Here is a 14439-nt window from a genome sequence, read left to right as displayed (position 1 = left end):
ATCATCTGTTATTTGGGATGCTTTCTCCAATACAGGTTTTTATAACCAACTGAAGATGAAACTACATTCCTCAAGCCTGTAAAAGGGTCAGTATTCATAGCAGATTTTTCTCTTTAAATACTTTTTCAATGAAATTAGGGATGAAAGTAGTAATAAGGCGCTTCCATATCCAAAGGCTGGATTTATTTATTTGTTTATTTAAATTAGAAGTTGAAACTGGTTGAAGGTAGAACAGCCATCTCCAGCTATCATTCTACGCTAAATAAGTAGGAAGAGTCTAATTTTGCTGCTACTTCTGCCCTCAAGTGTAAGTGATGGCTTTTATTTTGAGGATGGAAGAAAACAGTGACTGTGAGTTTTGGAATTCATTTACTACATTTGGTAGAGTAGACCTGAGACTAAAAAAGCATCTGGGAAAGGATGAAAAATAATGCAAGTAATTTTATGCAAAATAACTATAAAAGTATCCACTTTACAATGAGGACCACTCCACAGCTGAAACAGAATCTGGTTCAGCTGTGGAGAGAGGTACTTCCTGGGAAACAAATTTCATGGAAACGTTACATGAGGACAAAACCAGAATGCTGAGCATACAGGTGGGGTCTGTTCCACACTAAACAAGTTGCTACATATAAATGAAGTAACAGGAAATTTTTGCCCCTGTAGTTTACAACTGTAGTCAGGAAGAGAGTGAGAGAATATAAGGGAGATCAAGTGAGAGAGCTCTCGCAGTACCCATGAACGCAACAGTGGTATAAAATCAAACAGCAACCATGGGTCATCAAATACACTGCATTAAATAAGGGTTTCCGTATTTCTGCCATCACCACAATTGCAACCTATATTAGCTATGTCACACTAGAAATGATAGGACAGTAATGTCCTACAGCGGGCACAAAGATTTTCCACCAACTAAATGGGAGCTTAATGCACCCACAAAAGATTGTAATTCGAAACTGTTGTTGAACTGCAATACAAATGTGAACATCAGGAACAGGGGTTCCATGTGCCAGAGCTTTACCTAAGGAATTTATCAGATATGTGAAAATATAATTATTTTGTTTCATGTAACTCCCACTACAAACCTCCCCTATGACTGAAGTGCTAACCACAGGTAATGCTAACGCAACACAACAATCCAGCCAGCGTTTGAAAGAGAGTATGGCTGAGCATGGCACAAGAAAACCATTTTATTTACATGACTGAAAAACAGCATCAACAGCAAATTTATAAGAAGTATATTTATTATAATAATGCTTCATTTTAGGGATTAACATAATTGCTTTTCACCTTTTTTTTTTTAATATATACAAACTGTATAAGGATACACCACAAAACACTTGGGAAAAGAATTACTCTAGGAGTTTGCTACAACTCTCAATTTCTGAAGTATCATTTTTACTTGCACCGGTGTGCTAATAAATAAGAGCAGTACCAACAATAAGTCTACCTGAAAGAACCTTTTTGGAACGCCTGTGATGTAACCTAGATGTTCTGGCACTAAAAACATCATCACAAAGAAAGCATAAAAACTAGATTAAGTTCACAGAGTCACCATACATTCTGCAAGGAATGCCCAGGAGAAGAAAAAAAAATTTCAGAGAGACTTCATACAGATATGGACTTGCCATGACATCTTAAACCATCTTACTTAGGAAGCATCTTATATTGAGGAAAAATTGAATGTAAGTATTAATCATAACCAAAAAAGAAACAGAAGAAAAATACTTATAAAGACCTTTACTCAAAATCCATCTTGGATTTGGTTTCTTGGGGTTTGTTAAACCTTCTACCAGTTATATTCCTCCAATCTTCAGAAACATATACCATTATCCACAAACTCCTTTGCCTTTCCCTAATGAACATAATCCAACACCCCACAAAGAAACAGCATTAACGCCTGTGAACTGGCTCTTGAAAACAGACCTGAGCGAGGCCTGAGCACCCTTAGCTTTCTGCAACACACACAGGCAGACTTCACTGCATCTTGCTTGCAGTGCTGCAACCTGATCAGAAAATAATGACCCAAGAGACTGCACCCAGCACAGCACAACCCCCAGCAGCATGCTGGCAGGCCAAACCACTTCGGTGCTGCAGAGAACTCTTCTGCCACTTTGTATTTCCCTAGAAATAAAAAGCAGCAAGTGTCCTAGACTCTAGACGTTCCTCTCTCAAACACTCCAAAAATGAAATATAAAAGCAGATTCACCATATACACAGGGTTTGGCGTTTTTTACTCTATTCTTAAGCAATGGTGGAGAAAGGGTAACCGTTAAATACAGAAATACTCAGCTCAAAGCAGACTGAAAATACAACTAGCCAAAATGACTTAAAATGAATAGAAATTTTCTTGCAAAACCAGTTAGGAAGTTGGGGTGACACACCAGGGGTTTTTCATTGTTTTTTGTGCTTTGTTTTGGTTTTAGGCTGGATCAAAGAGGAGAAAGTAACCTCAAACGCTAAGAGCAAGAGACTGAAAAGCCATTTTTTATTAAAAAAAAAAACCAAAAACAAACATACAGAACAAAAAGGGGATCACCACCCTTCGGACATCCACATAGTAATGACAGAAAGGAACTGATAAAAATCTGTAACTTATGCAGAAAGATACAGCTAATAAGACAGTATTTCTGGAATCTTATCTCTTTGCTCTCAGATGGCACCTATGGACCAAGATCATCCCTCTCAATAAAATGGTCAAAGTCTTGTTGGTACCGGTCATGCTGCTTGCAAACACAAATTGTGGAAAGTTGAGTCCCAGCTCCTAAAGCACATTTGTGAAGACTGCAGCATTTCCCTTGACACCCTGGTTTTGATTGAATAGATGTGCTAGTTAGTATCTACAACCAGACAGGAGAGTACTATCCATTCAGTAATGAACTGAGCAACTGCTGAGAAAAATGCTTCTGAAAAATCAGATTTTTTTTTTTTTTTAATTTATTTTAAACTTAAGAGCAGTGTCCAATCCAGGGGAACAACTGGGGAATTTGATTCTACTTTAAGAAGCAAATATGTAGAACGAAAGCTCATGAGAATGGCCTTCTCTTTGTAAAACAATACAGAACGATTTGTTGAATTGGTTGGGATGGTTCATATTTTAGGGTTGGTTGATACTTAGTGCTTAACAAAATAAATATTTTTAAACTTTCTTTCCTATTTCTGAATGTTCTGCTTTAAATTTAAACTTAGAAGAAAAAAACCAACTTAATGCTAAATAGAAAAACCTCAATAACATGTCAGAATTCTTTGAGGTTTGTAATTTTGCCCAACAAATATAGCCTTGATATACTTTTAATCCTAGTTAGTCTTTACAAAATTAAGTTAAACGTACAATATTAATAAAGATCTGCCTGAGTTGAGTTTGAATTTTCGGTTTCCTGTGTCATCACTTGACTTTGCAAATGAATGTTATTGAGACATACTGCTAAAACACTGACGTAGGAAGTAACCTAAAACTTTCTAACTAGGTCAATTCTAACCTTGTTTCCTCCACAAAAATAAAGACATTTACTGCCTAAATAATACCTAGCACATTAACCTACCAGACAACAGAATCAACTTGCTAAATTTCATATACAAGCTTTCATTAGTTCACGATGCTGAGAAGGTGTTGCTGCTCTACTCCTGCCACAAATCAGTCAGCGTTTACTACTAACAGGTTGTTTGACTACCCTTTGTAACTGAAAGCACAAGTACAATAATAAAAAAACATCCATGGTATTTTTTCTTGTCTATAAGCTAGACCTAACAGGTTCACGGGACAAACCTTAGCAGAAGGAATATCAACTAAGACAGCATGTGCTAAAAGAGTACTTATAATTTAAAAAAAATATAATAATTCATATATCCCACAGAGAATCAATAGCATGAAAGTTAATTAATCAGGTTGACTGACAAGGGAAATAGATGTGAATAGAGTAATCTCATGCACTGGAATTAATTACATCAAGTTTTAGATGATACCACAAATAAAGCTCAGGTTGTACTACTGAGATTATCAAGAACACAAACCGTAAATCTTTCATAACATTTAATAACACACATTCCCCACAGAGCAGCGTTAGCAGCCTTTCAGGCCACCACCCGATGAGCAAATACTTAAATGTCACACTTAGAAAATTACTTAACATGAAATACCTACCTTTTGTCAGTGGTTCCAGAAAAAGGTTATTTTACCAGTGAAATGCAAAATTAGGTCAACATTTCAGAATGGTGCCATTCCTAACACTTTATTTCTACCTGGCATGCTTCTCTGCCCTCTTCCCTCTCCCCTTCAACACACTGTGCCTTCCACCATCACATACTTCCCATTTAAAACATAACAAGAGGAACAGTTTCTAACGCACACAAGACAATTCACACTGTCTTCCTAATGGTTTCTCTATCTGAGTATATCCTTACCGGGTCCTTCCTCCTCACCTCTAACTGCCAGCTATAATTTTATACACCACAATTTAAACCATGTAAACAATGCTTTCTATCAACTTCAAACAGATAAGAAAAGGCTAGAAGGGAATGCTGCCTTCATCTGTTTGGACATCCCCTGCAAACTATAGTTAAGAGTGTCTTAGCTAGCCCCATGGTGGTATTTGTTGAATTCTATATAATTTCGATTTAAAAGCACCAAGTAATAGGATAATTGATCTAATCTTCAAGCTATTTTTCCAATACTTAGTACTTACTCTCTGTTTCTATTCTGTGTTTGTCTGATTTCAGCCTCCTACCAAGGATCTTGTTATGCTCCTTTCTGTCATTCCAGTTCTGAAGCATTTTATTCAGTTTCTGCACCTCTCCAGTTCTCTTCACTAAGCTGTCAGGTAAGAGTCATCTCCTTGGAAATTTTTGTTCAATCACCAGAAGTGCCCTAAAACCAAATTCTAAGTAAAGTGACCAAACTAAAGCAAATTAATATGCATGCTTCTTCAGATAAACTTTCATAGAGATATGTATTAAAGACAAATCAACATTTTTTTTTTTTTTTAAAAGTCTTTCCTGAATCTAACAGATAAACCAAAAATTAAATAAAAAACCCACAGAAAATCTCACCTTTCAATCCTGGACGGATACAGCTTCCAGTAAAAATTCCAGCTGAAGGTACTATATCCCTTCTGCTTCTCTGAGCAACCTTCTTCTACCACGGCTTTCTTGCTTCTGGCTTGCTAGCTGGACCTTATTCTATGTATATGCAGAAGAACCCAGTGCATTATCCATAGAGCAGCTCACTTCTTTTACTCCCTCTCCACAGTGTTCAGCATGTTACTTGTGCTGAAGCTGGTAAGAAGCCCATGCATCAGCTCTGAGGAAGAGAAAGTCAGAATAAGCACAGGGTGGTGGTCAGCTTCATAGACCCCGATCACTCCGCCAGAGTGAGAATAAAAGATCAAAAGCTGGAATGATCAATCAGAGCCATCTGAAGAAGTAAGACAATCCATGAATTCAGGTCATTACTGAAAAACTGTTTCAAAAGCATGAAAACCTTCAGAAAAGGGAAGAAAATTCAGAAGAGAAAACAAGATCTGGTATCAGATTATTAGGTACAGGATAACTCAGATACAGAGCAGATGCTCAGCACAGAACTTGTTAGCCTGAATGATTCCAAGGGAAGTGCCTTGTAAAACCGTCATTAGTCTAAAGATCAAATAAAGGACTTGGCCCTCATTCTCCCCCAACCAAATCTCTTCTCCTTCTAGACATTTTAGACTAGCAGTAAGCTGTTATGAAAATCCTTGCAACTTTTATAGAAAAGTGTTCTGCTCAGTGCACTGTTTTTCAGATGTGGGAAAAAAAAAACCAAACTCTTACTACTTTTCATGAATTACAGCTTAAAACTCTGTATTTCTTCAGTAAACCCCAACTGATATTAAACAGATGTCCAACAGCATACATCAGAACACAGAAAACACAACGGGAACATTTCTTGTATATTCTCACCAGAACAAAAGTGCACTTTAAATAGAGTAAAGATCATTCTGTGGAGACATTTCAAAAATACTAAAGAAAATAGACATGTTCTGTTTAAATATTATTTTTTTTTAATGAAACTGGTAATAGACACATGAAAATTATGAGTTAAAAATTCTTAGAAATATCTGAAAAATATGCATCTTGAAATAGTAATAGTTTCATCCAGGAAAAACTAAGTGAAACATACTTTAATACATTTTTAACATCCAATTAATGCGCAGCTAATGATTTCTGCTGAGCCACAGTGCTTCACACACATACCACAGGCAAATGGCACAGTGATGCATATCTGCAGTCTTAGCAGCCATGAATAGGTAAGTTTTAGCTGCACTTCAAAACCACCAGCAGTGATTACAGCAAAGTCGAGGATGAATTAACATACACCCAGCCTGTCAAGTGAGGCTAATCACATCTACGCATTATATGGTCTGCAAGTAAAGAACACGTACAGAGTACGCTGAACCAATAGTTATTACAACTTGCAATTTCTTTTATGAAACAGCATCACCTGAGCACTACTTCTTTCCATATCAGGACACTACCACCTGAGGCACAGCTCAGACAGTAAGGAGCAGCCCCTCCCTAGGGCACTACAGCAGTGGGTTTTGCAAGCCTGGGGAGCTGCAGCGGGCACAGAAGCCTCGAGCTGAGCAGCAGAGAGGTGCTGTACAAACAAACGCAGGAGCAGAGGATGAACTGGGCCAATGAGCTTTTTCTTTCAATCTCTTTTTCTTAATGAAAAAAAAAATTGATTTGCAACGCTTCTCATAGATAAATAAGAAAAAAGCCCTGGTCTAAATGGGCTGAGAAAGAGAACTGTGCAATGCTATGGCTGAAAACCTTAGCAACACAACCTGTGATGAGTTTTGCTGGTAGGGAAGAAGGGTAGAACAGTAGAGCTCCTTTAACCATGCAGGAAATCATGCCTGAAACAAATATTCAGCTTCCAAATTACTTTAGATCCACAAATATGCTAAAACTGCTATAAACCTTCAGTAGATACTCAGGAAATTAGGTCTTTAATTCTTTGTCATAGGGATGAGTTAAGACACTTGTTTAAGGAGCTGGTGTTGAAGAATAATAATCCCCATTTGTTTGATGCAAAGAAAATTGGAGCCACTTGAGTAACACACAATATCCCTTAACCACCGTTTATATGTTTAAAATTCTAATAATCATGAAGTTCAACAACAGTTCACGAGAAAATTGATCCTACTCCTAAATATATTCAGCAGTATGTAATACAGCTTTTCTAAAGTTTAAACAAAATTACACACAAAGAGATACAGTAAAAGAACACTTAAGAAGTGAAGTCTCACTGTCAAGGTGGTGGAAACATCAGATTTATAGTTACTGGTGCAATCCTAATTCACCTCTGCTGTACATATTTATCATGAAGCCATCTGGAATCGCATTCCTTTGCTGCAGAAGGCTCCTGCCTTAGGCTTAATACCAAAGGGGGAAGAATAAAAGTAATGGTACATCCAGAACTTCTGAGTGTTTGAATTCCTAACTTAAAAAAATTCTTTGATGATAGCCTTTGTACAAAATGCACACGTACATATACAGGCATCTATCACCTCTGTGTCAAATGTTTTACAGTTCAAAGAGAAAGATTCTCTCCCCAAAAAAGGCTGACTCTCCAAGACTCACTTTCCATCAAAAATATTCACCAATATCCTCTGGTTATCAGTGCTATGAAAAAGAAACACCACCACAAATTGCACAGAACCTTTTCTCCAGACAAGTGACATTTAGCCCACCATTCCTTCACATCTCTGGCAATCTTCCACTGCTCAAGTGTGCTAACATTAATGAAAGATTTTAAGGTGAGTAAGAACTCTCAGAAATATGTCAAGGACTGGGGGAGAAAAGCAGTATTAGAGGGGAAAATCCATTAAAAAAATGAAAAACAAGATCAAGTCAATTATGATTCTCAAATTGCAGGACTACCAAATTGCCTTATTAAATTGGCCTGTAAGAAAAGGAACAAACAAAAGGGAAAGAATTAGGAGAAACATAGACCTTCCTGGTATTTTTCCTGACACAAAGTATCTGAAAGTCTCCTTTAATTCACCAAACATATAAAAAATTGAGAAATTTAATTACTTTTTCCAGGAACACTGGATTCTGGGCGTTTTCTCTATTTAAACCTACATGAAGACATATTTTTCTTCTATTTTCCAGAGAAGTATGTGTGTATGCATGTGTGAGAGGGAGGAAAGAAAGGCTGCAATGCTAAGGCATTTGTTCAAAAAAATTCTCCTCTTCCCTATTTTCATCCACCAGACTTCCCCTTCTGATCCATCTTGTCTACCTGTAGGCTCAAAGGTTTTGGTTCAGCAAGGAAGTAGTCAAGAAAGGCCTTGAATACTAGCGCAAGACATTTAGGGAATTTGGACAGGAGAGAAAAGAGTAAGAGCAGCCTACAAAGTCCACAGGTTGAAAAGTTTTCAGAAGAGCAATTGCCAAGGGACCACATCAGTAAAGAAGAGAACGATACTAGAAGCTCAGTCTTTCACAATGAAAGGGGTGACATAATTGTAGTACAATCACAACTACAAAGGGGCTGGGAATCTGCTTCTCAGCTGACATAAATGCAACAGCTATTTGACTGCACATCTGACAAGTATTTACTACCTCACTTTAATCATTTTTACTAGCAGTAACTCATTAGCTCATTTCTTTAACACAGTACCTGGTTCTCTAATACAGCAATAGTCTATGAAAGACAAAAACTTAAATCTAAGACTGAATCTATAACCACCAGCACTACAGACTCCACCAATGCCCTGGGCAGAAGGGATGTGAGGACATCCAACTCCTGTCTCTTTGGAGCAACCACTGATAATTTCTCAGTCTTACAGAAACTTTTAGATCCACCTGCTCAACTTCCCAGAGGTCTCGGCAGAAAGATTCTCATGCAACCAACTAAACTTCTACAAGAAGGACGTTGAGGTGTTAGAGCGTGTCCAGAGAAGGGCAACGAGGCTGGTGAAGGGTCTGGAGAACAAGTCTTATGAGGAGCGGCTGAGGGAACTGGAGTTGTTTAGCCTGGAGAAAAGGAGGCTCAGGGGAGACCTCATCGCTCTCTACAACTACCTGAAAGGAGGTTGTAGCGAGGTGGGTGTTGGTCTCTTCTCCCAAGTAACTAGCGATAGGACGAGGGGAAATGGCCTCAAGTTGTGCCAGGGGAGGTTTAGATTGGACGTGAGGAAAAATTTCTTTACTGAAAGAGTGGTTAAACATTGGAACAGGCTGCCCAGGGAAGTGGTTGAGTCACCGTGCCTGGAAGTATTTAAAAGATGAGTAGATGAGGCGCTCAGGGACATGGTTTAGTGGGCATGGTGGTGTTGGGTTGATGGTTGGACTCGATGATCTTAGAGGTCTCTACCAACCTTAATGATTCTATGATTCTATGATTCTATCCAGAAGGTGTGATCTTAAGAAAAACACTAAATATTGTTACATGACTAAGATGCAAATTACAATCTGTCAGACCCTTTCATATTTCCATCAAATACATGTCCAGGATATAAAGGCCTTCAGTTCATTAATAAGGACTGCTGAAATATCTGAAGTATCAGAAAAATCAAAAGTGGGGTCATTCTTCCTAAAAGGGAGAATAAAAAATTCACACACTCACTTCACAGCAGTCAGGAGGGAAAAGAAAAATAAAAAAAAAAATCATGCCTGTGCTTAACTTAAGCACTATAAACTTTGCAGACTGGGGTTCCCAAAACATAAATTAAGTGATGCTAATGAATGGGAAATACATGGGTTCAGGTATAGTTGGACCCCAGTAAATACAGTATAGAATGTTTCATTTCATACATTAATTAACATTCCATGTATTAATTAGAATCATTTTTAACTAGTGCTTACATTACAAAACTAATACATATGTTAAAAATTGTCTGAAACCAAATTAAAACTCTAAAATTTAAGGATGAGAATTGCCAAGGTTCGTCAAAGAGCATGTTTCCTAACAACTGGCTAACGGTATACGAAAAAACATAGTCCAAACAGCAGAAGTTATTTTTCTAATATGAAGTTAGCTATTGTAATGAGGATGTTTCCTATGGGAAGACGTACTATAATTTGAGCAATTTTTAAGTAAAAGGTTCATGAATATAAATTACAAAGAACAACCCTATACTGGTAGAGACAAATCACCTCATTAAAGCCTGGTGACACTCCTGGATTCAGTTATAACAAAACTGCACAATTCAGTACTTCAGGTAACCTTTAACTGATTTATTTTCTCAGACATTATCAACTGTAAAAAGGACTGAAAGTTTCATAATGCGAATGCGTGAACCTCATTTGGTGAGAAACCCAGGGTTGTTTTTCAAATCAAGAAAACAAAGCTTTAATGGAATGATTTACTGAGAACAGAACAAACAATTGTTATCCTGCTCAGAAACATAATGTTAATATGAAAAATAAACAAAGCCTGTAACTTTAAGATGGACCCATCCAGATTATTCCCTTATAGTCAGCCTCCCAAAGGAGCCTGAAAGATATTTGAACACATGCAAAAAAGCCAAACTTGATGAGAACAACTAGACTAATTAACTCTTCAAAAAGAGAAAGATCAAAGTAAATAGGGAAGGAGAAAGAAATGTAAATGTAAAGTATGTGCACAGCTCTCTGTCCAGTCACTGCATCTTCCCAGGTAGATCCTTGCTTCCATGCAGTTTCATGACCCGTGGGCAGCAAACTCTGCCCACTCGTCTCTAGTCCTCGGGAAGCTCTCACACCTTCTCTCTCTGTTTGCAGGCAGCTGGCTTCACTAAGTGAAAAGGAGGAGAACTGGGGCCCCTCCTGATGCCGAGAAGTATGCCCTATTTCCAGCTGAGAGTCAACCCAGTCCTAGGAAGTATCGCTTAGGGTAGCACGATTTGGGAAATGTATGAAAGGTGGAGACTGAAGAGATTTACACCAGGAGCTCTGAAGAGGTCTTCAGTTTGTGCTGGAACACAAAGGTCTGAAGCCCGAGCTCCTGAACAAACCTCATCCGGGGCTTGAAAGTGCAACCTGGCTCCCTCTGATGTGATACTAGCATTGGCAATGCAGGTTTGAAGATGGAACAAAGTAATATACATGGGCACAGGATCAAAAGGAGAACCTGCATGACAGTATCCAAATTCAAAGAGTAGCAGCTACACGAAAAGAAACCTTTTCAAGGAGCAGAGTTTTCTGACTCAATTCTTGTATCTACTATTTGTTCTCCTCTCCGGGTGTATGTTCTGGCAAGAACTCTTCCCCCCAGAATGCTGCCTGCATCTCATTACTAATACATCTGCTTCACGCCAAGTCTTTTTTCATCTTAATGTAAAATTCTTCATTAACAGAAAAATGCCAAATGATTTATTTTTCTTTATAGGTGAGCCAAATCTGCATACTTGATTTCTTAATTAACATTATTCATTTATACCAACTACAGATTCTAGTTTCTCCCCACCATGATATACTGCTTCATCAATACTGCACCACAGACATTTAACTCCCCAAAGAATTCAAAAAGGAATATATCTATTTGATTAATGTTTGACTTACCCTACCATTCAGTGCAACTATAGCAATGGTAAGTTGTAAAAAAAAAATTAAAAATCCAACAATAGCTGTATTTTCAGTCAATATAGTTAAAATAGTTAGCTAGGACTAGTGTATTTTGAAATAATCAAGTTGTTAATTACCAAAATGGAGATGATGTTGAACCGGGGATTGCAGAAAAGGAGCAGCTAATACAGTAAACAGCAGCTAGCAGCAGCTGAGACTAGACAGATCCATTATGTTATTTCTTCCATTTTAACTCCAAGTCCAGAGCCAAGTTTTGTAACCACAACTATGATCTACTCCCTGAAGCAGAATTCTGTTCACATGCCTGCTACGCATAGGAATTGTCTTCCTAACTTCCACACTTCTGAAAATAAGTATTACTGGCAAAATTTTCATCAGGAAGATTCTGAAATTCCTCGAAGCACATCATATATTATGAAACTACATATGTGAGGTAATGGTTCAAATTCTGGCCCTAGCAGAGATTTGAAAACCAGACCTACACTGTAAGCTTTTGAGGGTATCTGTTGAAAATCACTGTTTTCTTAATTGCACAACCAAAAGACATCCTCAGACAAAACAGCAATACTGAAAAAGCAAAACAGAAAGAAAAAGAAAGAAAAAGAAAGTAACACAGTGGATATCAGCAAGACATTGACAAAGCTCTTTAACATCAGCCTGACCATTTGGCTTGAAATATGGGATGCACATAATAGGTATGCTGTCACTTAATTCTACCTCTTACTATCCATCTCTTCCAGTGTCACCAAGACATCTATGAAAATATGGTGTATTGAAATATATAATCCATAGCAGTATTAAAAACATATTGTGTTTTTACATTGCCTTGAGGCAGGTGTTACATCAAACCACAATAATCCCATGACCTGATGTATTTAAAAAGTCTTAAAGCAATGAAGAAAGCTTTCTACAGCCCACTTTTTTCAGGATCTGCAGTCCTGTTGCTCTTTGTGTGTGATAGGAGACATTAGAAAAAAGTTAAACACCCCATGTCTGCTTAAAGTGATCTGTCACAGATGTGTCCTTCAGATAGAGCAGATAATGCCACTATCATTTATTCCACAAACTTATCAAGGTCTTCATGGTCTTTAAATGTTTAATGACAGTGGTTTTGGTCCAGACTAGTAGGGTACAGTTTAAAAATAACCAACTCCAGGCAGTCTATGAAGTTATTTAAGGCAGGGGAAAAAGATTTTCAGGTGTAACTAGTTTTCAACATGTTCTACACCTGAATATCTGCTTGTATTTTAATCTAAGTCCATTGTACAACATCGGTTTTATGTTTAAAAATTTCAGACATTTCTTTGAAGAATATTGAAATGTCTTACAGGATAAGCTTTGAGATACTGATGAGGTAAGCTGAGTCATATACCCATTTTACAGACAAACTCAAATCAAGAGCTGTGAAGCCACACGCACTTCCGAAGTGGCATAACCAGCTAGCTTCTCTTTCTGCCACTCAACAGAATTGCTTTCCGAGAACCATACATTAGACATCCCACAGATTTTCTGCTTCACAAATAGCAATAAATTACAGTATTTCCAAAGAGCACACACAGGGACATGGGACGGCTTATATACACAAATATATATGATTGTTTTGTTATGCTACCTGACCATCTCAAAAATATCGAGACAAGTAAAAATTAAGTTTTCAAGAACAGCATGAAATGCACCACAAGTATATTCAGTATTTCCTCTGGTTTCCTTGTTAAATGTGTTGCCTGACAGATTCTGTGTTCCACGTATAACACAAAACACCGAAGTTACGTCAGCTAAAGTTTTTATGGAAATCTAGAAGTTGGACTCCACAATTTTTATTGTATTCTACTTGAATTTGAACTTTAACATTGTTAGTATGTTTTCTACTTCTAATTTAGTTCAGAAAAAAGAGTTTAACCTGGAGCCATGAAGAAAAAATAAATAAATCACATTTCAAAACAAAACCCAAAATATTTAACCTCTTGCAAGCTCGCATAAAGTTGTCTATAACTTTCGGTAATGAAGCTTTTCATCCAAGATGCAATGAATCAAAATAAATACTGGAATCCCTTGTAGGAATTTTTTTTTTCCCCCCATCAAGAAATTTTGTGCAAAGTTTGAAGGTTCTAAGTTTAGCAGTCAGTGCTAACAAGTACGCAAAATATTAAAGATTAAGAAGTATGTTCCTATGATTATTCCTTGGAACAATGGGTACTATGTAATCTCCCATTTCTCAGCTGAGTCAGTGATGCCTGGTAAACAGAGCAGAGGCATCGCAGATGCCAAGCAGGGAAAACCGAGGATGTTACGCCTCTTTACACGGTTGTTCTCTTTAATCTGACAGTTCTTTGACTTCAACACTTTTTATTCAGAGCAACACCACAGGTGGGAGCTGTTTAAAGAAACAAACCTTTCTATTAGTCCAAGTACCTGGTTTATCATATACATTTTTGACAATACTTAGTCAGATCATGAACATTTCAAAGTCAACTGGGTGCAAAGAAACAGATAGTTTACATGATATTTTACTTGAATTTTACTGATAAAACATTTCTGACAGCAATAATCAAAATGAAGATTATTGAAATCACCCTTAATCATGAGTGGAAACCTTGAGTTTCTCAATAGTTCTGATTGTACCAGCAATTAATATATTCTATATTGAGTCTATTCACCAGGTTGAGAGACTCTAAAAATATACCAGTGCTAAGAATGATGATTTCTCTGTCTGCTGCACAGAGAGCTTTTCTGCTCACTGTCTTCAGGGAATCCTCTGCCTGGTGCCTCCACATTTCAGATTCAAAAAGAGATTTCAAATAATTTCCTGGCATTTCTCCAGTATTAACTATGACTAAGTCAATTCAGCAGAGAAATGCCGGATTTCGTATAGCTTCTGAGTGGGTGGGA

The 14439-nt window shown here is 37.4% G+C and overlaps 1 protein-coding gene across 9 annotated transcripts in view; it reads right to left on the bottom strand.

Annotated features, from left to right (window-relative positions):
* Window positions 1-14439, bottom strand: part of PCDH15 (protocadherin related 15) — an 896179-nt gene that overhangs the window by 741886 nt on the left and 139854 nt on the right. For 8 of the 9 annotated variants that reach the window (XM_076339470.1, XM_076339471.1, XM_076339472.1 and 5 more), the window contains one exon: window positions 5047-5296. The exons of the other annotated variant lie outside the window; for it this stretch is intronic. The gene's annotated coding sequence lies outside the window, so the exon portion shown is untranslated. The remainder of the gene's footprint in view (window positions 1-5046; window positions 5297-14439) is intronic. 9 annotated transcript variants of the gene reach the window in all.

Source organism: Aptenodytes patagonicus, chromosome 5 (assembly GCF_965638725.1).
Source record: "Aptenodytes patagonicus chromosome 5, bAptPat1.pri.cur, whole genome shotgun sequence".
Lineage (NCBI taxonomy): Eukaryota > Metazoa > Chordata > Aves > Sphenisciformes > Spheniscidae > Aptenodytes > Aptenodytes patagonicus.
Note: the sequence above shows the minus strand (reverse complement) of the source record. Positions and strands in the feature narration are given on the sequence as shown.